The sequence below is a fragment of the Sipha flava genome, unplaced genomic scaffold (genome assembly GCF_003268045.1).
Source record: "Sipha flava isolate LNK unplaced genomic scaffold, YSA_version1 0_pilon_pilon, whole genome shotgun sequence".
Classification (NCBI taxonomy): Eukaryota; Metazoa; Arthropoda; class Insecta; order Hemiptera; family Aphididae; genus Sipha; species Sipha flava.
This window is the reverse complement of record NW_020271713.1, coordinates 1939908-1967340: the sequence shown is the minus strand read 5'-3', so window position 1 is coordinate 1967340 and position 27433 is coordinate 1939908.

Here is a 27433-nt window from a genome sequence, read left to right as displayed (position 1 = left end):
TTTACAAGTAAAATTTTTGGTAATATTTAAATCAGGTGAATCCTTAAAATGTGTTTTTTTTTTTTTTTTTTTTTTTAATCTAATGCCGGATCCACTTAGAATGGACTTTAGTGTAGTTCTTTTTTAACACCTATCTATGTTTTGAAAGTTTCACTTATTTTTTATTTGATATTTCACTAAGTATGGACATAAAAGTATAGGGCTTAAATCAAAATAATATATATATATATATATCATTTACCGTTATGGGAAATTTAAACGTTATAAACAATTGAGCGTTTAACGCTATAAATAATTTAGATGTTATTCAATTTAAGCGTTTAAAGTTATACAAATTTAAACGTTTAAAAAATTTTCCGTTTACCGTTATTGACAATTAAAACGTTATGAACAATTTAGCGTTATGTGTTATTTAAATTAGTGTAAAATTTGAAACGTTTTTAAATTTAGTATTTAACAATCAATATTACGTAAAATAACATTACATATTTTAAATTTTATTATATGTATTACCTTTAACCAGTGGTGTATCGATAAATATATTTGTGGGTATACGCCCTAAAAAAATATGGATATTAATCCTAAAATAAACTTTCTTGCTTCACTCGACAATTGTTTTCAATCAATACATTCAAAAAAAAATAATTAATCCTTTTTAACTACATGTTTATAACTTCTATTAAGACTATAAAATATAACACCACAAGATATACATTTACAACGCGTTATAAATTGCATGATGCAGATTTAAGATCCATGGGCTGAATGTTCACACTCTATACTATTTTATTCAATGTTATTCACTGCAATTAATAAAATACATTAAACACAGCGTACACTGTAATCTTCAAAAGATAAATATTTGATTAAATTTCTTAGTTCATAATCATTTTTTCTAATAAACTTTTAAATTATTATTATTATTTTTTTTTTTTGTTTTAGAGTTGTTTTAGAAGCATATACCTGTAAAATAATATTTTACATTAGGTTTACGTCGAAAATCGAAAATCTGCTGATGGATATATGCCATATACCCGCGTAAACGTACCAATACACTCCTGCCTTTAACGATATTTTCTTTTTGTGATTCTCATAACTCATAACTAGGAATTGGAAGTTGATTTTGCATTTTTTTTTTGAACTTTTTAGAAGATGCTATCCTGGCCACAAATGTATTTAGTTAGCATGTGAATCAAAACAATTAATTATTATTTTGCATTTTTTTGTATTTTTTCGTGTTTGTTACTTTTTAAGTTATTTTTTGACATTTTTAGGTAATTTTTCTACATTTTTAGTCATTTTTACTGATTTCACTCTAGTTTATTTCTTATTGTTTCTTATCGATCATTATGTCGATAACTTAAGATTCGTCCGATTTTATCTGGTCGATTACATTCGTCGTTGTCGTGTTGTAGTGAATAGTATTATACCTAAATTTTAATATTTTTTCTTAATATTCGATTAGTATCCGATATTATCTCGTCAATTACAGTCGTCGTATCATTGTTATGTTATAGTAAATAATATCTATTATATCTAAATTTTATAATTTTTTCGTAATATTTTTTAAATGGCGAAAATTAAAACGTGGGTTAGTGCTCGTCTGCGTCTCCCAATAACTTCAGTGTACATGGAGAGAAATTTTTCCAAATATAAATATTTATTAATGATAATCATCATTGATTTACTTTTGATAACATCAAATACGCTCTAATCATATAATACAATTATTTTAATTTTCAAGTAATTTGTAAGTTTTGATAAATGTATATAGAAATTTATAGTAAAATAGAATAAAATATTTTAAAACAAATATTTGTAATTATTTAGGTCATTTTTTAATGTTCTTAAAGTCATCAACTTCCAAGCCCTACTCATAACTTATAAATAAAGCAACCATATTTGTTGTATAACAATAAAATGCACATACCACGTAAGATATGTATTTACTGTCAATTTATAACTTATGTATAGTGTATTACTACTAATGTTTTTTCAGTGTTCACCGAAATTATTTTTGATGAGACAGGCCATACGGATTCCGCACTGTCAATATCCGACGTATTTTCAGAAAGCATATTTATAAATTATAATTGGTAATACTTATTTATATATTATTAGTTGATAAATGTATTGCTGTTTTAAACATCTTTTTTATATATTTTTTATTTAGATTACCTAGTAATTTATGTCAATTTTACAAAAATAACTATATTCTAAATCTTTAAATTAAATCTTTTACTAATAGTTATAAATATTTTTCGATGACAATTTCTTTTGTTTCAATCGGTAATTGTTTTCTGTTATGTTATTTGATATTAATTTTAATCGTTTTTCGTTTTTGTTTCGTTATCTATTATCGATTTCAATCGCTATTAGAATAGTTTAACGTTATACTTATAACGTCATAAAGACTTTTTGGTGCCCTGGTATGGACACTAAGTATCGTTACAAAATGATCCACATTGAAAAAATTTGAAATGTTTGTCTCACATATGATCGATTTCTTAAATTACGGATTCAGGGGAAAATACGATCACCCACTTCGCCCCCCCCCCATAAAATAAGCTCCTGTGTCACGATACTGAGAACAGTTCATGTCTCATCCACGGGCCTTTTAAATTTTTTCTCTACCAAACCACTCCCGGGTAATCCAATCTAGTGTACACACATAATACACACATAATAAATGCATATATATATATATATATACTCAAGTTAAATTTTATATACATTTGAACTCAAATAAATTATTCCAGTGGTGGGCTTAGGGATACCCCTTTGACCTTGTTTAACAAGGCGTTCCGCTTGCTCACCGATCCATTAATCTGTTATTGCTAGTCTTTGAGCTGCAGTTACTATTACTCAGGAATTTTATTCACATAAAAAAAATATACATGTATTGTAGTTGTACAAAGACGCACTTTCTTTGAATACATTTCCTGTTTTAATTCTAAATTTTAATTGAAAAATAAACATTCTGTTTGTATATTATTTTTAATAATTGAAGTGAGGATCAAAGAGCACAAAATCTTTGTAAAAGTATTCGATGTATGCCGCAATAGAATAATATTCCACCGTTTATAGAACCCATTTCATTTATACACGAGTACGCGTGTATTCCATTAATGTTTTACGCGTTTCATATTCAACGCATTAGATCCCAAGTGAAACTCAAAAAAGATCACACAATCGGTAAAGTGAATTTAATTTTTTTTTTTAAATTAAGAAACTGATTTTGAACTTTCCAATCCCTTCACGTGTATACAGCACAGCAGTTAACTAAAAACATACTCGAATATAAAAAAAACATTTTATGTTTTCACAAAAATTCTTAATACCAGGTATAACAATCTTGTTTTTAGTGCCAAGTGATATTTTTGGAAACTCATGAGTTGCATCTTATAGAAAAGGTATATATCAATTGCGTCCAGGATATTTAAATCAGGAGTTCTTGAAAATTTAACTTAATTTATAATATTTTATTAAATATTAATAAAATACATTTTATAAATGTATGCACATCTAATGTCAATAATATAAATAAATAATACAAATATACCTAATAGAATATTAATTAAATCTTACATAAAAAATGAAGGTAAATCATAAAATTAAGTTTATTAAGTTACATAAAATAAAGTATAATTGTATATCAATATATTGATCTTAAATTTACGAATAGAAAACTGGAGATTCTAATTAACATCGTGGCATGTATTATTTTTAAAACATAAAATAAATAAATACTTGGATGGAAAATATTGAAAAAACTATTCATTTTTTATGAAAAGACTTTTACCGTTATGTATTTTTAACACTGACATTAATATTTCCTTTTAAATGTAGATGCATTAGTTTGGCCGGTCATTCATATAACTCTTGTGTACTTTTGCATTTAAGATAATTACTTACAGTTTATCGATTTATTATTGCTTCTGGCAGTGCATCGTGGTTGTGGGAAATTTCACTGCTATTACCTGAAATATCATTTTCATTAATTTTAAAACTTAACAATTTTTTTCCATTACATTTTCAACGTTTAATATTATTTGTCAAACATTTTTGAAAATAAAACTTATAACTATCAACTTTTTTCAATATTTTTTGTTTTTAACTTAAAATATTTTGCCTAAACATTAAAATAAACAAATATTTTTTGTCGGAGGACCATCATTAGCCAGACCGACATTGATTATAAATTTGCAAAACCAATAAATATTATATAAGACGTCTAACCGATAGTAGGTATAGTATAGTATAGTTTTTATTGATCATGATAACGATGTACGACAACATGCTTATTATTACTTATCAACCAAGAATCGAAAACAAAATCAATATTTAAAACATAATGTAATATATCTCTAAACAAGGAGAACACCTGGAACTTGAAAAATATTATACTACCTGATCATTATAATGGGACACAATACCGCTTTGTCTTTTTTTTTTTTTGGTTATTATTCGGTAAATACAACTTTTTATATCAAAAAATTATAATCGTACCATTATTAATCTTTTGGTAGTCCTTTCATTTTAACTTTCTTACATTTTAAAATCACCAAATAGATAAGCAAAATCATTTATATTCATGTCGTCTTAGTACCAGACACTTTATATTCTAACATTTTTTCGAGTTAATACCAAGATATCAAAATTATATACTTTTTATAGTGTTAATTTCTTTATTTTAAAAAAAAATAATAATAATAATAATTATAAGACAAGTGAATATAATATTAAATATTGAAATTAGTTGAGCCTCTTTATTACCTACATGCGTATGTGGATTCCAACACTTTCGCATAAACAATATTTTAATAGCTCTAAATTTGAAATGACAACCGCTTTACGTGTACTCAAGAGACAACTAACGTGACCAAAAGAGATTACCTATGACATACAAATGTATGCGGGGTATTATTATTCATCTTGTCTTGCGAAACATGATAGGCTTTTTATTTTTGACGAGGATGGTGATCGAGTGATTTTTATCAAATTTTACTCGCACAAGGTCTACATTTATTTCAGTGCTGGTACGGTAGGTACCTGAAGTAGTATTGTTACTATTGGTAAGAAATATATAACATATCCGAAATAATATTATCGTATCGAGTTATTTTTTTTCCACATCGTGATATGAAGTTAATTTTGATTACTAAGATTTTTTTTCTTTTTAGACCATTCTATATAAAACTTCACATGGTATTATAAACCTACAATGATTTAGAAAACTTAGTGTTTTCAATGAATTCTTATTTGTAATTGTAGAACCCGTGTACGTATACTCGCTAAATAATTTATAAAGTCTTGGAAAAAAAACTTATTATAATGGGTTTGAACAATTTCATTAAGTTGAATACTAAATTGGTAGTTTTACTTTCATTATTAACAACAAACAAATAATATTAGCTTTGTTGGTCCAACCTCTATTTCGCTATGTATTGTACTACTGTTAACTTTTTATCGCCGGGACACGAAAAACGCCTTTATTTAGTAATGATTCTATAAATATTACATTATGATATGATATTTCGGTCGAATTTAAAATACTGTTTATTCGTGTGTATTAATTTTTTTATTCACACAATTCATTCACGGTTAAGTATATGATTTAATAAATTTTCGAGTAAATATATATTACTAAATATATTATTAAATTAGTAACAAATACGCAATTATAATTTATAATATATATAATAATAATTTCTACATTGTATACGTTACGAATTTATAATCTGAAGAATTTCACTATGACAGTTATATTCGGTGCATATTTCGAATTCAATATCCCAGCTCTCAGGTGGTGGCATTTAATCGGGTATTAAAATCATTAAGACTTTAATACCGGTTCTGGGTGAATCGGACGATTTTTATACGGAGTTCAGTTTGGCATTCACATTATTCCACACACCTACATTTGTACACTATAATCGCGTCACGGTCATCATCTTTTCGGGTGGAATAACTTTTGAAGACGATTTCCGAAAGTTATTGATGAAATTCAATACGCACAAATAGTTAATCGGACAATAGGACGGTGTCGAATTCAAACGTAATATACACTTTGCATACTGTGCAGTCTTTATTCGCCGATTTCATAATATAAGTACGTTAGCCTGCGCATGAGTTTTGAATTCCACGTACTCGAGCATATCATTATATTATGTACTTACTACGACCCACGAGCGATGTTGAGCACAATAAACTTGAAATGTATTTGAATAACGATAAACGATATAATACTAGTAATGTATACATGGATATAATATAGAAGATAAGCTCTTGAACGTGTTAAAGATATTTCTAATATAAAAATATTAAGGCAAGGTACACATCCACATGGGTATATTTAGGAAATGACGACTGCATTAAAAATAATCACTTTGTGTCTTTTACCCATATGCTTGCGCATACTCGTATTTCAGAAAGTGCCTACAACACTCTTGGCCCCTAACTTAACAAAACGTTTAGTTTTATTTAATAAATTAAAATGTATCAATATTAAATAGATATTATTTTTTTATTTGATATTGCAGTATATTAGATATAATAAATAGGTTTTCTTGAATCTCGTATATTTATCTTAGATAACTAAAATTATTTACAGTTTTTACTTTTGTAGGCAATTGTAGTTATATAATCATAAAAAATTTTTGCATGAACGTTTAGAAAATTCAGATTTATTTTTCCAATTATGAAATATAATTTATTTTTTACTAAATATTTTAGAATAAATTACATTTAGTTTGAGCTACATCAGTTCAAATAAGAACCCCTTACTCATAAACTTAAATCGTAGGACCCTATTTGTAAAATTTCAGGATTCATACGAGAAAATAATGTGCAGTAGCGGAGACGTGCGTGTGTACCAAACACCCAATATTGGAAAATGGTTTTGTTCATCAATGCATTACAAAAATGTAAAATCTTTATTATATATTTTATAATAATTACGTGACCATCAGGACTCATTAAAATTATATAAACGATCTGTTAGCTGGTATACTTTTAACATTGTAAAGAAGGTATAATTAATTTGGTGTGTAAAATCACAATGATCTAGATTAAAGAGCTGTTCGAATCTAGGGCCTATTTAACCAAACTACACGATTCGGGTTTCATTCGGTAACATTCTTCAAATGCTCAATTCCAGCTGCCTACGGTGTGTAATTAGCAGGACCGTAGCAAGGAAGGGAATAGAGGAGCCTAAACCCCGGGCATAATTACTGAGATGGTACAAAAATGAAAAAAATTAAATTAAATCGTTACTTATAACTTATTTATAAGTAAAAGGAATATTATGTATTTATATATTTATTCATATGAATCAACTTATAATTATTATGTATATTTATATTTTAATAAGTTATCGATTTAAATACAATTAATAAACGCTTATATAATTATAAGGAAAAATTATTATTTATATTGTGTTGATAAAAATTTTCAGCTTTTTGTGAATTTTTTATAAATTAAAATACTTAAGACTGAAATTTGAAGTTTCGCCCCGAGCGCAATATTTAGTTGCTACAGTAATTAGTCTGGTACAGTGTGACATTGATCAAATTGGTTCATCAAGTATCTAAATGAATTGCAAAGTTTGTCATTCGGATTGATAACATAGATGAAAAAATCAAATCCATTGATAATAGTACTCAAAAAGTATGTACACGTTATGTAGAATCGTATACTGCATTTTATCGACATTTTTGTTTTATTTTCTAACTAAATTGTTAAAGTGTATTTATTTTCCAATGGACTTTAGTATTTGAATAACTTGGAATTTGATATTTACAATACATATAAGTATTTAGTATATGCTTATGGTATAAGTTTACTACAGCCAGATAGATTAATATACATTAATAAAAGGTTTCTGTATACTAAAATGTTAATATCAGTGTACTAATATTATCATTTTATACTTATTAGCATAAGCACGAAACGTATATCTTAAATAAAAAATATGTATTATGATTGTTTATAAGTATGTATGTGTTTGTGTGTGTTCAAAGTGTAATTTTCAATATTTATTATTACTCTAACATTTTACATCGAACAATAATGTTGAAATTATATACAAACTATACGTTAACATTTTAAAACCTTCGAATTGATACATTTTATAATATCGAGGATTAAGAAATTAACAAAAAAAAAAAAAAATGATTATACCAATAAATCATTAAAAGTAAAAATAACAGCACTAATTATACATATCTATAGAGAGTAAAAACATAGAATTATACTCGTATTATATAATATTTGCTGGTAGATGCGTATGTGATAGGAATTAAAAGTGATTTTCTTTCATTTATTTTCCTTTCGTTTTTCTATTATCCATGGTAAAAAAGAAGGTATTAATTGTTAACAAATCACCGGACTATATTCACATGTACTCATATAATATACATCATTGGCTAAACAATATATTAGTATAATTTTTCGATGACCACACTAATTGCGTGGTGATCATTAAGTCGAAATAAATATTAATTCACGAAAGCGTTAAGTGAAACTGCGCGTGGTAAAAAAAAAATAAAATAAAAAATGTCGTTACTTTTTAATCATTATAACTAATAATAAATGAGCACCGGGGAAACTGTGTATAATACGTATACTTCACGGCTATAACTTCGCTGTGACTAAACAACTTTTAACAATAATAATTACGAGTAAATTAGAATTTATTTTCCCCGTCACGTACACGATAATAATGTTTTCAAAATGCACTGGTATTAGAGTACTTACCTTTATAGTTTTCCCATATAATTTCGACAGGGATGAGCAGAGCAGGATAGCTAGTGCCCTTAGATGACAGATAACAGTGACGATTATTGTGTATAACTTCCTGTGTACTTGGAAAACAAATTAAATTATTCGAAAACCAACAAGACAATTTATATTTATATATTTCACAGCAATAAACTATATAAATATATTCTAAAGTGTATTCGGGGCGTGATATTAAAAAAAAACAGCAAATTTTCAGCGCATCCGAATCAAAATCCGTTGGTCGTCTGTTCTCGGAAAGTAATTTGCATTGGAAATTTTTTTTTTTATAAATTAGCAAGTTTCTAAAACGATAAACACTCGCATAGTTTTTAATATTTTTGGATTTCAAGGGAATATTAAAACCAGTCTTGTAGAATAATTTGCACACCACTGCGTTGTTTTTTGAAATGGAAAATTACTTTTCAGTTTTTAACGTTTCAATACAGCAACGAGTATTTAGTTCGTTATCCCAAACATTTCACAAATAATTTGGGTTTATGGTGGGATTACTAATATTAATTATTACATTATAATAATGTGTACGACTACTGCAAAATTAGGTGTACAAATAATAATTTGTATAACGATACGAGTATGTGTAAATAACTGATAAATAAATATTTAACTTTAATATACAGTTTAATGTAGTTTATTGTACGAGACCGATACAAACGTTGCACAGTGAATTTATATGAGATTTTACAAAAGTTATTGTTATATTTAATTGAAAAAAAGATATTTTCTAAGAAAAATTATTAAACGTTATAAAAAAAACAGCATAACCAAACAGTAATGTTGCATTATTTAATTGAATTTGGATTTTATGTCGTAGAATAGAATTTTTAAATATTTCTCAGCTTCCACGTGGTATTAATTTTACTATAAGACTTGGAATTGTTTTTTTCATAAAAACAACCATAATAAATGTAATACTTATTCAGTAGAAGGATACTTACATACGGTTGTGCTACGTGGGTATTGTTATGTTTATTTTAATTTTAGCTTATCTCGTGATAATCATATATATATATATAATAATATAGTATAATCGTATAATATAAGTGCAACATTCGTATCGCGCACAAAGTTCTAATAATGTAGTTACAACATAAGCTCTATTATATTAATGACATGTTAAACAAAGTAGTAACTTCTAAATCATTATTATTATGATGATTTAAAATTGATATCGGAGAGAAAAAAAAATTTTAAAATCATAAGTGTTATAAAGACGGAGAAATGATACCCAAAAATTACTGTGACACATGTTATATGTAAATATACAATCAAAAACCTAACTAGTCAAAAAGCGCTGTTAATATTAAATATTTAATAACAAAAACAAAACATAGGTTCTCAAGTATCAAAAAGAAGTATAATGTTTTTTTGATGACTATAAATATGAATACAATAATCAATTACGTCTACTAACCTAACGATTATTAGACGTAAAAGTGTCGTTTTAATATTTTTGTTTGATTTTTCAGATATTTCGTGTTATATAAAGTGTGCGAAAATCGATAGTTTGTCTATTACTTTCACATATAATTACTCTCCGTGGTATTTTAATTAATATTAAAAGGCTTGGAATTAAGTTTTTCTTCTTTTTAACTTTACTTCCCATAATAAGGATGTGTCTAATAAGTTATTATCATAAAGATAAAACATTACAATAATGTACATTTTAGAGTCCAAATGATTATAATAATCATGATAGATGATGCGGTATATAATTTCTTCCTGGTAAGTTGTAAAATATGTAATTGACATTGTCAAAAAGAGGTGTCCATGGATTTTATTTTTTTGATTTAGATTATCTCACTTAAAATAATTTTTAAACACCATTATAAATTAATTGAAATAAATTATTGTTATAACCGATATTTCTAAAATGCCAATATAAACTTGTTTGTATACCATGTTACATGTAGCAAAACTAAATTATAACATAATTTTAAATGGATTTTTATTTAAATTATCAATTCAATTTTTATTTCATTGAAATAAGTCCTAAATAAATGACTAAATATCTACAAAAATGATAAAACATATTATCATAATTATTTATTTATTATATATATATATATATATATATACTAGTTGACCTGACGAATGTTGTTTTTTTCGTATAAATTATTTCAAGAGAATATTTTGCTAGAAAAAAATAACCAATATAATACAGGCGCGTAAGGATGTGGTTACTTATATACTTATAAGAGGTATGGGTGCTGTTAACGGTGACGAAATATAAAAATGAAAAAGATCAAACATTTATTTTTTTAATAATTTATTTAAATTTATCCTTTAAAATTATGTATATCGCTAATTATAACAATAATAGTAAAAAACAATACCGATCCCTTAATACAACAGAGTGTACAATATTTTTTGTTATCCTTTCTTTCGCAAACACAAACAAACTAGATGGTTTGAGAACACACCACGTATAATTGTCTCTGTGAAAAACATGTCAAAACTCAAATCTAAACCACAGACAGAGATCGTTTGGCCTTGAGACTTATTAATGGTCATTGCAAATGCCAATCTAATTGGAAATTGAAGGCGTTTAAATTGTATTGGCACATCTATGGTTACCTATAAAAGCGATTCGCGGTAATAATATATTTTCACCTCAGAATTTGCTATTTAAAAATATGGCTTCGATAACATTTTTCATTAATTTTTTAATGACTCATCACGTGCCGTTGCACAACCATGGTAAGTTCAATTTACGAAGCAAAATAATCGGGGATCCAACCTTCAGTTGTAAATTATGCGGTGGCATGCTTGGTAAATCCAATCAGTTTAAAAACTCTGTTGGATAATATACAGCTTCAGTAGGATCGCAAACTGTAACAAAAGATTTGTATAACACCAAGTCTCCTGGTAATAAATATTGTATCTTGAAATTCAATTCGTTGACGTCCACATTTATTGCTTCTAAAATTGTTCTTTCCGCTAGCCACTCATGATTTGTGTATTGTCTGTGTACATTGGGAAATAACTGGTCAATGAGAGCATTTTTTGCGATTCAATGATTGTGCAGAAATCGGTCGGTAATTGTATGCATCCCGTTTCATCTGTAGTAACTTTACCATCATCGATATCTAACAATTGTTTTGAGAATTTTCCTCACGCAGCTTTTTTTGATCGAATCGCAAGTGTCCTAATCGTTCGCTCTCTATCTTAACATACATGTCGACTATGAATTATTGATAAAGCTCACGACATCGTAGAATAACGTTGTCCTGATCACATCGATATGCATAGTAATATTTCGAACTAACATTCTTCATTGTTTTGGCACCTGTTGCGGGATCTTGATATTTAATACTTATACAATACCAGTTTATTTAATACCAAAAATAAAATTAATAGCTTTTAGTTAGTTTTTAATAGTTTTTTAATAGTATCATTTAATAATTCATTTTCGATTGTGCAGTTATCGATCGGGTCAAGAATTATTAAATTAAACTACGATTTATTTAACAATAGCATTTTTTTTAGCAATTTTTTGTCGTAAAAATCTTCTCCTGGCAATTATGAACATTTAAAATAAAATTTGAGCCAAATCGGCCTACCGATTCTCAATTGATGAAATGTTATACATTTTTGGCTTCTATATATATATATATTAACTAAGAGACATTAACTATGAACTCATTTAGTGTAATTTTGTTTGTGTAATTCTTTATATGGTTTAAATATAATATTTTGTAGGTACTTATAAAAAATGAAATAAAAAATATTTCACAGAAGCAAAATTTTAAACTTAAATATAAATAGTTAGGTGTTTTTAGTAAAATAAATATTCTTGGATTATAGTTGAAAAAAAAATTTGTTTGTTTAGATGAAAAACGTACTGCAATAAATTTATATTACAGCTTGTATACTTGTATATTTATTTTATTTTTTTATTAAGATATTATATTTTATTTTTTTTTAAGAGAAAATATAAAATTTCATGATACAATATGTTTATTACTTATGTCTGATTTAGACAAATGTGGTGTTATATTTAAAATGTATTGATGTAAAATTAATGTTTTTCGGTATACTAAGAAGGGCAAATCAAGGTCATCTATTTATTGTTTTTAAAAGGTTATCAACTGAATTTATTTATTTATCAATAATGGCATGTTTGACTTATTATGAAGTAAGATGTGTGAATAATCAAACACAAAATATAGATTGTAATTGTGCATTGTGTATAATTAAACAACAAATTATTAATAAATCATATTTTACACATTACTTAACCTAATCGACACGCTATTTTTTATTATTAATTAATAGTATAAAAAATAAAATATTTTATCAAATATGGTTATATTATATATTAATATGTCATATTTGGTACATGGTTTAGAATGAAATTCATTTCCTTAACAATATATAATTAAATCATTCTCCAAAGTGCGTTGTCTATTTTAATTTTAAACGAATTCACTTATAAATTACATATATATAAGTCAATACTTTTCGTATCGTTTTTGCAAAGTAGTATGGTTAATTTATATACAATATCCTGAGAATATCAACAAATAAAAAGGATGGATTGAACAGTGAACCGCATGTACGAGTACTTTATCACAATGTACGGGTAAATTATAATACGCTTAAGTGTTATTAATTTTGAGTATAAATTTTAATAAAATTACCACCTATGTAATATATATATATATATATATATATGCGCATATATACATTTGGTCTTTGAGGGGAAACATATAGTGTTAGTCAACTAGTGAACTTTCCCTGTATCTCGGTATTCGGGTAAACTTTATGTTGAGGAGTTAAGCATTTATAATGCGCCATCTGCTGTCCCTAGTGTGCATGCCTATGTATACATACAATGTGGCACACGGGGGAATAGCCGTTTTCGTGTTAAGTTGGTGATACGTCATGTTGAAATAGTAATGTATATATATATCAACTAAGTTGTATTTATATAAAAAGCCAACATTTTCTGGTTACAAAAAAAAAAAAAAAAAGAAGGTGTTTTTAATTCAATAAAACTTATATATTCTTATATATGTATATATATATATATATATATATATATATAAATCTCGTGTCACAGTGTTTGTGAACATACTACTCCAAAACGGATTAACCGATTTCAATGAAATTTTGTATATACATTTGGTAGGTCTGCAAATAGGTTTTTATCTATTTTTTATACTCCTAAGTGCTATTGTTAAATAAATCGTAGTTTAATTTAATAATTCTTGACCCGATCGATAACTGCACAATCGAAAATGAATTATTAAATGATACTATTAAAAAACTATTAAAAATTAACTAAAAGCTATTAATTTTATTTTTGGTATTAAATAAACAGGTATTGCATAAATATTAAATATCAAGATCCCGCAACAGGTGCCAAAACAATGAAGAATGTTAGTTCGAAATATTACTATGCATATCGATGTGATCAGGACAACGTTATTCTACGATGTCGTGAGCTTTATCAATAATTCATAGTCGACATGTACGTTAAGATAGAGAGCGAACGATTAGGACACTTGCGATTCGATCAAAAAAAGCTGCGTGAGGAAAATTCTCAAAACAATTGTTAGATATCGATGATGGTAAAGTTACTACAGATGAAACGGGATGCATACAATTACCGACCGATTTCTGCACAATCATTGATTCGCAAAAAATGCTCTCATTGACCAGTTATTTCCCAATGTACACAGACAATACACAAATCATGAGTGGCTAGCGGAAAGAGCAATTTTAGCAGCAATAAATGTGGACGTCAACGAATTGAATTTCAAGATACAATATTTATTACCAGGAGACTTACCAAGCATGCCACCGCATAATTTACAACTGAAGGTTGGATCCCCAATTATTTTGCTTCGTAAATTGAACTTACCACGGTTGTGCAACGGCACGTGATGAGTCATTAAAAAATTAATGAAAAATGTTATCGAAGCCATATTTTTAAATGGTAAATTCTGAGGTGAAAATATATTACTACCGCGAATCGCTATTATAGGTACCCACAGATGTGCCAATACAATTTATACGCCTTCAATTTCCAATTAGATTGGTATTTGCAATGATCATCAATAAGTCTCAAGGCCAAACGATGTCTGTCTGTGGCTTAGATTTGAGTTTTGACATGTTTTTCACACAGGCAATTATACGTGGCGTGCTCTCGATCCATGGGCGCTCATAGGGGGGGGGGGGGGAAGACAAGGCACTGGTTTACCCCTGAAAAAAAAAATATTATGACCTTGTAGCTCAATAAATATTACCATAATATTACCTTATTATTGAGGCAAATTAATTGTTGAAAACACTTTTAAGATATGAAATAAGTATAAAAATATACTCATTGTTATCGTATATAAACATCATAGATAGGTCGTAGTCTGTAGTCCGTATAGGTTAACCTTTTAACGTTTTTAACCTATACGTAAAATTATTTATCGCAGATTTGTGATAAATCCATAAAGATCACACTATAGGTACTACAAATATTTTATCAGACAACATTGACTGCATTTTAGTCGATCAATTTTTTGTTTGACATTATATTTAGAGCTGAATGCTGAGTGTCAATAGTAATTATTCAATATTGTTTGGATTGATAACAATTTGATTGACTTCCAGTGTATCATTTGTCGATTTATTAGCTCATTGTGAATATTATCCTGCAATTTTTCAAATACTTAATATTTTTATATTACTTCCTCCGAAAATGTGCACAATAGAAACATCGTTCAGTAAATTAAGACGAGTAAGAACGTGGCTTCGCTCGACTACAGAAGAAGATCGTTTAAATGGGTTGTTTGTGATAAGCCTTCATTTTGAAAGAGTTAACGCAAACAAGTATACTTTCATTTAGGATGTCATCAATATGTTTGGAATAAAACGAAGAAATTTGCAGTTCTTATTCACTGATACGAAATAATATACTTAGTTATATTATTTAACTTCTATTATTTTATATTGGTACTTATTAAAATTATTATTTATTTATTTATTTATTCTAATGGCAATTATTATCAATACACTATATATATATACAAATAAAAATACAACATGCATGTATACATTTATATGTGAAAAATATCATTAAATCTTTATTATCTTACATTCGAAATTTTTTTTATTTTGACTACTTTCCCACTAAAACAGCGTTTCTCAAACTGTGGGTCACGACCCCCTAGGGGATCGCGAGAATTTTTTTTAATTATATAGATTTTAAGAAACCAGTACATTTATCACATACGCCTAATTTTTATTGATTCTGTAAATATAGAACTATGGGGTCGCGATAGATTTTTAGAAGAAAATTTGGGTCGTGGTCCTAAAAAGATTGAAAACCACTGCTCTAAAATGTTACTCATGGGCGCCCATGTCTCGAACCATCTAGTTTGTTTGTATTGGCAAAAGATTGGATAACAAAAAATATTGTTCACTCTGTTGTATTAATATTGTTTTTTACTAATATTGTCATAATTAGCGATATATATAATTTCAAACGATAAATTTAAATAAATTATTAAAAAAATAAATGTTTGATGTTTTTTCATTTTTATATTTTGTCACCGTTCACAGCACTCCATACCTCTTCCACTTATACTCGTATACCACATCCTTACACATCTATATTAAATTAGTTATTTTTTTTAGCAAAATATTCTCTAGAAATAATTTATATGATAAAACAACGTTTGTTGGGTCAGCTAGTTAAACAATAAAAAAAAAGCCAACATATATAAATTATGTTGTATATTTAATTTTAGCTATAGCCAGTTATTGTTGATCGTACCATCCCCGAAATGTCGTCCAACTTTATTCTTAACTAAATTGTTCTGCCATACTCAGGTAGTACTCTTATGTACATACTAGTAAAATATATTATTCATTGTTGGTCTCTTTTCAGTAGATTTCGTAGATTTTTTTCTCGGAGCTAAGTACTGCACTAAACATATGTTGTAGTAAACACTCTATGAATTATAAAAGTTATAGATTTGCTTTTTCCATGAAATAGTTAATTTTAAATTCCCCTGTGATGGCTGCTGGTGATGGATTGTGGCACATAGGGAATACAATTCAAATGTTGCCCATTTATTATAATTTTTCGTTGAATTACTACTACATGCTGCCTGCGTACAAAAAAATTATCGCTCTGGATAAAAAATATAAAAAAACCCTTAAATTCAGCGGCCATGATAGAAGATTGTTTGGCAGCATCAATGTCAGGCATCTCCGGTAATCACCAAACCGTAGTCTGTGCCTCTATTCATTTTATGTACTTTTTGTCACTGTCCGGACCTTTTAGAAAGAGAGAGGCGGAGAAGAACAAGTGAAATGGAAACGGAGAAAGGGAGAGATGGGAGAAAAAGAAATCCGAGTAGAAATAGAAAAGCAAAAGAAAACAAGAATCAAGTCACTTGCCGTCATCGCTGTATAATATGTATGTGACCGGCATATAGTCTCTGTCTCGGATTCTTCGTGAAAGAAGGACGCGATTCTGGTCACGATCGCAGTGCCGCTACTATCGTCCGGACTTGACAGTTCGTGTACGCGTGTGTGTGTCAGAACTCGCGATTCTTTGGCAAATAGGACTTTTGCTGCTATGAGACACCGTAAACGACGTATGCAGTTATGGTACAAACGTTTTACTACCTACTTATTATCATGTCTTTCTGATGCTCCATGGTTGTTTTCGTATTATTATTATAATTATGAATGATATTCGTAAAAAATTCGTGCACAAGTCTATTAGCAGTAAGATTATATGCATATAGCAGTGGTTCCCAACTTTTTCGAGACTATTACTCGTAAACCAGCGCAAGATATTATTAAATACCCCTACCCGATAAGTGTGCCAGGCCAACGTATCATCTGCAATATTGGGTTATCGGTTACTGCAACACAATTAGACTGATTTATGGAACTCCAATGATGGATATATGTACTATGTAAAGAAACATTTAATTATGCATATGTATTATATATACAGTATGCTACTGCGAAATCATTAAACCAAATGAAGAATCTATACATTTATACATAGAATAGTGCAGATTTTTTTATGTGCGTTATAATTTTATTATGTACTTTGAGCATGTATGTATTCTTTTTTTCTGACGCAAAAATTGTAGTCACTGTCAAAAGCCACTTGATGTATTATTTTTATTATTATTATCTTTTTACATCTTATAATATTATGCTAATGTCTGAACCGCGGTCTGAATATAATTAAGTGATTACTTGATAATGTTAAGAATTCAAAAACCATTTTCGAACTATACACTCCATGCATGTTTAAATAATGTTTATAAGCTACAGTAGGAATCTTTATATCTCATCGTTTAAATTACATAAACCATTTTTATGGTTTTGATTTTGGTGTGATTTTTTTTTTTTTTACTCTGTTCGTAAAATCAAGAATGATTTTTGTTAGTTATGGTCGAAACTTGAATGACTAAATCAAAACTATAGGAACTATAAGTAAAAAAAAAAAAAAAACTGAAATGAAAAAGCTCCTCCTAGCTTATAACCGATTGCTGCAAAATAAACTGTATGCGTCTTCTTTATAAGTTATTGGTATACTCATACTCTTATATTTGTAAGTATAATTTCGATTTTTGATGTTTACGATCTCGTATTTATATTAATACACACTGAATAGCGTCGTTTCCGAGATAAGCTTAAATTATGCAAAAGTTCTGTAAGGCGTATGGTATGAAAAAAAAAAATAAAAAATAAATGTTCTAAAGTTTGAAAATATGTAAAATACCTCCTGTTCTCTGTGCATTTATGAGTTGATTAATTTGTCAATTTTTTTTTCTTCCAGATTTCTCTTCGTATTGTTCTCATCACAAAATTACCGTAAAAACACGGTGCAATAATCGAATCTGGCGGATATTACATTTTTACCACGTGCTTATATGCATGGAATTTATAAAATATATTGCGTATTATGATAATAAAATAATGAGAGTTTAGAGTTTCATATTGATCTATGTGTTGTTAAAATATGGATCGAGAAGGCAAATCCACTGTGATTTCTGAATAGGTGAAAACTCCATTAGATAGCTAAGTCAACACAAGAACATTTACTCTACAATTTATCTACACAGCGATTGAATTGCAGTAAATACTCAAATTATACATCTTATACTCCAAAAACCAAACGATTTGTTTATCGATAAATTGATCCACCCTATTGTTGTAACAAAAGATTGGGCCATAATGGAAAATCCAGTTTGGAGACTAAAATGTACAGATTTATTTGATATACATTTACATACTGACCACTTTGACGAGATGTCCATACATGCATGTACCGAGTCCACTATTCTAGGCTAGTCGGTCGACTGGGTCGACTCACCAAAATTATAACATCGTTGGTGGAAAACACCACTAAATACGTGTTAATTTGGTTTGTCAGATGTATTAGAAGATGGTTTTGGCTGAAACCATCTTAGAAAATTTCCTATTTAAATTTTACACTCATCTAAGAATAGGCATATGCCTACAAGATTTGCATGCCATTACGCCACTGCATCCAATTAAATTGACTTAGTCATCACTATAACAAATTATAATAATGCTATTTGTTGTGTTGATACACCGCGGACGCAATAACTCTTTATATACAACTACTGATACTGTTTTATAGATTATAAGCAATTAAATTCTATTATTGTTCTGCTGTACGCAGTAATTTCGATCTGTAACCAATACCGCTATAAATATACATATAAATATTATAAACGTCGCATTATACAAAATATACGTATAAACCAACACATTCAGAAATAGAGTTAGATTTGCATTATGTAAAACACCCGTTATTTTGTATAATTTTTATGTTTATACATACGCTCGTTTTAAATTATTATACAATTTAAGCAACGCATGACATGATATATATCTGTACACATATTTTAATTAATTAAATTTTTTGTACTAGCTCTTCCGTTAATCTGTTTAGTTCGATAATAAGATTTTCTTTAACAAATCAAACAACATCAAAAAATGTAATTAAATAACTTTATAATATTTACGTTTTTTTAATTTTTAATTAATTTATCTGGTTCTAAAATAAATCTTATAAGATATTTGCTCCTGAAAAATTATATTTATGGAAATATTGTAGATAACATAGCAATAAAAAAAATGGTTCCCTTACTAATTAATTATACTAAAATTCAAACACTACATCATCCTATCTATATTAACACAGAAGATTAACTGACTATTTTTATGAAAAACTCAGATTCCATATACACTATATATTTCACGACATACGTAATATTATAAATGAATGATTATTTTAAATATAAATTATTAACTAGAAAACCCAAAAATATGGGATTTTCAATTTTCGAAATTTATGTTCACAATTATTTATTTTAATTTTAACGTAACTCGTCTTCAAAAAAGAATAAATTATGTTTTACAAAACATGACTGCACATATAAAATGAAGATTCGTAATGCGTTTAATTCACAAACAGAAAAAATCACCAGTTTTTCCTCAATAAATACATAAATCGAGAAATTTAATTTTTATTTATTTTAATATTATTTTCACATCTATACAATCCCCGTTAGCACATTTATACATTATTGAAGAAATTCAATATTAAATTTATTATTAAAAAAAAATACGGATTTGAAATTTTTACTAATATTTTATAATTTGTCAACCAAATTAGTCACAAGATTGAAATGCAATTATTTTACGTTATTTTAAAAGATTGCGGTGAATTAAAAACTAATAGCGATTTTTTTAATTTAACTATAATATGCGATTTTGAAACATGTTTAGCATATTACTATGTTATTTATTATATTAAAAGGGTTGTATATTACTTTTGAAGTGTTCATATTTTTGGGAACGATATTACCAAGTTTGCACTCGCGGTTTATTTCACCTATAAAGAAATCATGAAAATCATCATGGAAGAAGTTTAATACAATAATTTATATCATGTTAACATAGTTATCGAAGAATATAAAAGTGAAATTAATTTTATAGCATATCAAATGAAAAACAAAATTAATTTTAAAAACGCTTTGATCGTTTAATAATTGCACCGTCAGCATAATACTCGTATGTATGCGTGTGATTTCTGTTACAGACAATGATAGTGCACAATAACCTATGAAAGTTTATTATAAAATAATCAACGTGATTTATTCTTCTTATTATTCTTCTCTTTTGCCTTTTTTGTTTTACTCTTCTTCCTTGGTCAACGTGATTTATTAAATTTCAAATATACTCAAATCGATTATATCATAAGAATAATAATATTAATAATAAGCAAATATTATTGTTCGGAATATTTATCTTCCTTTCATTTTTCCTCTTATATATTCACACATCAATGTTCAAGTTGGTTAATACTTTTGGTCGATTTCTGGTGGAAACTATGTTGACAGTAATATTATTTGAGATTTATAACGATTCAAAAGCGCACTATACGGGTTCAATTAAGGGAACCCGGCATGATATTTCACTTCACCCATTCAAAAAAGCTTTGGACTTTCCTCGTCTTTGTCAATATAAATATTGTATTTTTAAGATAAGATATTTGCCTGAAACACCAGCTGAGTTCATGACAAGAAAAAGTTACCTATAGACTGTTAAGCCTATAAAGCTTGGTAGGTAGGGAAACAATATATACATGTATAAATTACACGATAAAAATGTACATTATCAATTATAACATTAAATTTAACATCGCGACGATGATGATGCTATTTAAGTTGTATTACTATCGTTTTACAATGGAAATATAACTCGTGTAAAGCGTGACGTAATAAAAATTTACGTACCATTTTCTTCTATTGTCCTTCGTAATAATAGTGCCCCATCCAAACGGTAATTTAATTTTCGTGTGCTTTCGAGTCAACGGACTATACAAGTTATAATATTATAACCATGATGGTGAACTGCACACGAACGTATTGAGGAAAAAGTATCTTCCTATAGTTAATTTTTTGTATGCATTTTATAAAAATTTGTGTATTATAGTTATTTTTTCGGTAAGTGTCTGCAAAGCCTTATTAGCTTTTTATCAGGTTGACAGGCGTAAATGTTGTGGCGAGTTAAATGGTGTTTGACGACTAACTTGTAAATAGTTATAATAGAAATCCAAAAGGAATAAAATCAATCAATGTACGTAGGCCGGTGTTGTTTATGAGGAAAATAACAATAACTGTGTGATATGTTCTTTTTAAGAATTGAAAAGAAAAACTAATGATTATATATAATTATGTATATCGACGTGTATTGATATATTGCGCCTATCGGTGGATAAAAAGTTATAAGCTATAAGGTATGCGTTCAACTCATATCCAGGAAACGTGTAATTGGAAGGTTGTTTTCTACATTTCATCTGTATGGAATAATTTAAATCCACGTCATAGAATGGTTTGCGTATAGCTTCCAAGCATATATTAAATTGGCTGATATTTGAGAAGCTTATACCACTCACTACCAACTAACTGGGGATACTCTCTATCTACCTCTTTCTCGTAAACAATCGGTATTGTTCATCTCTAATCTACGTTTTCGTGAAAATCCTTAACTGAACAAATAAGTATATTTTACTATATTTTACACATCTTAAAATAATACATTTTTTGTCAGATTTGTTAACTTCAGTCAATGGACTACTATAATTTATGCTCCAATTTGTAAATTTTTAATGTTGGTTTCAGATAATTTATTCATTTTGTGTTATGGATTTTTTAAATTTTCAATTATTTTGAATTTTAAAATGGCAATTCAATAAAATATAATTTGAAGTTTAAATAAAGTTCACTATTAGATTTTAAACTGTTGTTTAAATAAATATAAGTTATCTTAATTTTTATTAAATTATTTGGCACACTCAAGTTTTTACATCTAAAGAAATGCGAGGAAATAACAAGTCCGAAACTCTGTTGTATTAAATTTTACTGTATGAATGTTTTGTAATCTATAATTTGTCTTCAACGTACAATATATGTCCCAGTAGCTTTAATATTGTGTAATATAATTTATACTAAAAAGTGTTAAATTTTAGACACAGTCATTATAATTTCTCATAAATTAATTATTAACAGTATTATTGTTAATAGATTAATAATAAATCGAAAACAATTTCATAAGTGACAAGATAAAAGATCATATATTATGTTTGCACAAAATCGAGTAAAACACGTAAAAATTATCATCATCATCATTATTATTATTATTATTATTATTATTATTTTTATTATTATAATTATTATCATTATCAATTATTATTATAATTATTATGTTAATATTATTATGTTTATAAATAATATTGTATAGAAATTGCAAACAATATTATGGTTTGTAAAACAGTATTAAAATAATATAAGTTATTGCTAGAAATGAAAGTGAAAAAAAATAGAAATATGTAATTTAATAAATTATTATATTGAATCGGAAACAGGCATAATATTTATTTAACTTTAGGAGCATAATGTAGAAGTATAAGATCTGAAAGAATAAACACATTTAATTTTTGAAAATTTACATTTCTGGTATTATGTTTGCCAATTATGTTCGGTTGTTAACCCATAGTTTGTATATTTTATAGGAAGAATATACCATAGGAAGTCGCAGAACAATCGAATGATAAAAGCTGACCAACACGAGTTGACTGGAACGTGGCCAGTAAGTATTAACTCCAAAAGCACAAAAACTAAATACAAATAATAATAATTGGACTTGAAACGCGAAGTTAATTACAAAATAAATTACATGTTTCAATGGTAATTAATTAACGAAAAATATATTTTATTTTCTCGGATATAAATTTTCAAAATTAGAGACATAATAATGTACGTGTTTAAAATACTATAGAATTTCATTTCTGCTATTATAAATATTCATAAATAATATATTACGGTTAAAATATACTGTAAGAATAAGTGAATGAGGAAAAAAAGAGAGTTGGTTCGACTATTGTTTGTTAAATGGGTGCATATGATTTTATTTGAATAGCATAAAAACGTATTATTATACTATTATTTATTTTCTAGTTATACAATTCGATGTAGAACTAATATTACAAATTACATGTCATTATGCTTTTCAGGGTATTGATGATTGATTGATTACTTAAGCGTTAATATTTATTATACACAAATGTTTTAATGAGTTTATGAGATTTTCACGATAAAATAAAATAAACGAAACGAATTTAAATCATGTCAGTGTTATATTTATTGGACAAAGTACATGATGCATTGCATGCATTACGGACAAAATAATATGTCCCATCTTCTGATGGTTTTTCTTTTCTTCTTATTAACGCTAAAATCGTTGTTCATGATGTATTTTTACCCGAAATAATAGCGTTTTCAATTTCCCGTGTCACAGTCTGTATAACAAACTTAATGGACAGCTGTTAATATGACGCAGTATTTTATGTCGGTATAACAATTATTTTTGTAAGCCTGCTGAACTGTCGACTAGTGGTAACTTCCCGCGATGATCTTTTCGTAAATCGCATGAATTTGTCTGTAACATGTGTCAACGTAACGTGTAAACGATATTACTGTTAGGTATAATTGTCAAATTAAAAAGCAAAGTTAATTTTTCCGCTGTTTCATTTGTTTTATTAATAAAACACTCGTTTTAATATGTTTTTAGATAAGACTATTGCAGTATATTCGGTTACATTTCATGTTATTCATTAAATTACCCAAATATACATGTACGAATTTATAATAGATAATTAACATTCAGACTGATTAGTACCTACCTACCTACCCAGTGTTTAGGTACCGTAGTCGACGTAATAATTTTACTATTACAAAAAATATAATTTTGATAATGTTGATACGGTCGATGGTGGAGGGCATGGATTACTGCCCGATCCATGGCTACGACACTGTATACTATTAAAACTTTATATACAGTATACTGTAAGTGAAATTATAATAGAAAATAAATAAAAGATTATTTCACGGTTTTTATCGAAAATATTAACATTTATATGAATGAGAACAACGCATCAAATAATGATTATCTCAATTTATGATCGAAAGATGGGTTTGCGTCATTCATATACTTATACACCCCTACAGGCAAAAATATTAATGTCTTGATCATATATTTGTCCACAACGAAGAACACTTAATTACTCAGATAAATGCTGGTTTATTATAGACAGATATGACTAATCATTTCACAATTTGCGTTTCCATATCTATAAATACCATTTTAACAAATTAAAGTAAATTAGTTTTGCTCATAGATCATGATATCATGAGAAATTAAAAACGTTCCTATATGAAGAGAAATGGACAAAAGCGTACAATAGAAACAACATGAATGAATATTATTTTGAGTTTTAGAAAATAATTTCTACTTACATCAATAAATCAACTACTTCTAAAAAATAACTTCGAAAAATTTCCAATTAAAATAATGGATGTCAGCTGGTTGGTTATGCTCTACCCACCATGTATCCATATATATATAAAAATAATAATTATACAAATATGAATATTTATATATAAGTGTTAAAAATATCGGTTGAAATACCGCCGTATTATTACTAATAGTAATACATACAAAAAAAAAATTAAAAAATAAGGGAAGCGCCTCACAAACAACAACAATAATACAAATAATAATACAGCTCAATTTAAACGATAAAGAATAATAATAAAAAGAATCGGTAGTAGCTAAGGCCGCGTAGTCGCAGTACACATTTGACACCAGATAAATATAATAATAATACGCTGCACCTTACACTATGTGGCCGACCATACTCGGGACGGTTTTACGTTCTAACACACGTGCGGTGAACCCTAAATACCGACACACGTCTTCCACGGCTGCATGGAAAACGGTTCACGGAATTGAATCGACTAGGTTCACATTAACAATGAACACCACGTGCACTGACTGGATGTCCGGTTCATCAGATCACGGCGACGTTTAAATTTAATAAAAAACGATACCGCAAAAAAAAAAATATCGACTACATCGAGGATCGTGGACGAAATTTCAATGGTGAATTTAACGGCGACTTCGGAAAAAACGGCGAACAACGACTACATTGGTCATCACCAAAAATCTTCCAGCCGTTCTAATATTAAATCTCGACTATTATTGAATCTTCTGGATCACACATTTTTGTCGCCAGGAAAATCACGAGATCGCACTACCGGTTTAGGTATCGAAACCGATATCCGGCGTGAACATTAACAATGAAATTCTATGTTATGGATTGGTTCTGGAAAAAATTATATTTAACATCTGCAACGCAATATTTTTAAAAACTACTGTTTGACGAGTAATTCTAGAGCCATGCTGTAACAAAACTGTTTATGTAATCGATATATATATATATACATATACACAAGCTAACCCATGTCCACTTTGCTGGGTGTTAAATATTTTTACTTGTTATGGAATTATCTTATTCCATTATTATTATTATATTATTTTATTACTGAGTGCTTAGGATTTCTGTTTTTCTTTTTATATATTATAGCTGATCCGGCAACCCTTTGCTATATTTTTCATATGTACATTTGACCTGGTGAACTTTGAATCATCTATAATTTATTCTTCTTTTATATATTTGGCTACCCCCCGTACACATCATTGCGCGTAAAATCGTTGTACTAGTTCTGTTTTAATTATTTTTTTTTAATTTAAGACACTTTTTTTTTTAAATAACATAATAATCTTATAAGGTAATAATATCTTACTTTTTGTGTCATTAGTGCATGTAGTATGATATTTTTTTAAATATTTACTTAAATAAAATTAAATATTATTAAAGTGTATTTATTTATTTAATTTGATTAAATACTTCAGAGTAAATAACATTTTTTGTATTCAAACCATCTGTTAATATAATAAACTGATTTTCCAGTTTACCTCTTTTGATAACCCCACATATATCTGTGCATGTGAGAAACAGTCAGAGCGCAAATCAATACCAACATATTGAAATGTTTGGTCTTAAGCATTATTAACTGTAATAACGAGCGAAACTTTAACAGGGAATTGAAATCTTTAAAACTATTAGGTAAATCAGTAGAATTCATAACTATATGGCGTATTAGGACAATAACTTCCTTTGTACAGTACTGTCACCGTCACCGTAACGTGTTCGACGAAGGCTTGACGAAAATACCCATTTTCTTTTATTGTTATTTTCGGATATCCAATTAATTTTTCAAATTCGTATAAAACACTAAAACCTTCTCCAAGAGTCGACCAATTATAAAATTGATAAATAAAAAAAAAAAAAAACAACGAAAAAATGTAAAAAGAATGCAAAAAGTTAGGACCGTGGTTCAAACTCGAGATACTTGGATTTATAATCATATTTATGAAATTTCGATTTATACTATTTAAGTTTTAGTAGGGATTTTTTCTCATAATTGATAAATGTAGCCTAAGTTACTGAGGGATAATGTAGCATTTTAATGATGGAATAATTTTTCAAATAGGTTTATAATGACATTCGATTTTATAACAGATTCATGAAAATATAACGAACAAATCCACTGGTAATAGATATTTCAGAACCTTGAAATGTATCTTTAAATGCCTTATTATTTATACAACTATAATAAGAAACAGTCCATTTATAAGCGGCGTTGTAATTAAGAAGTTCAGA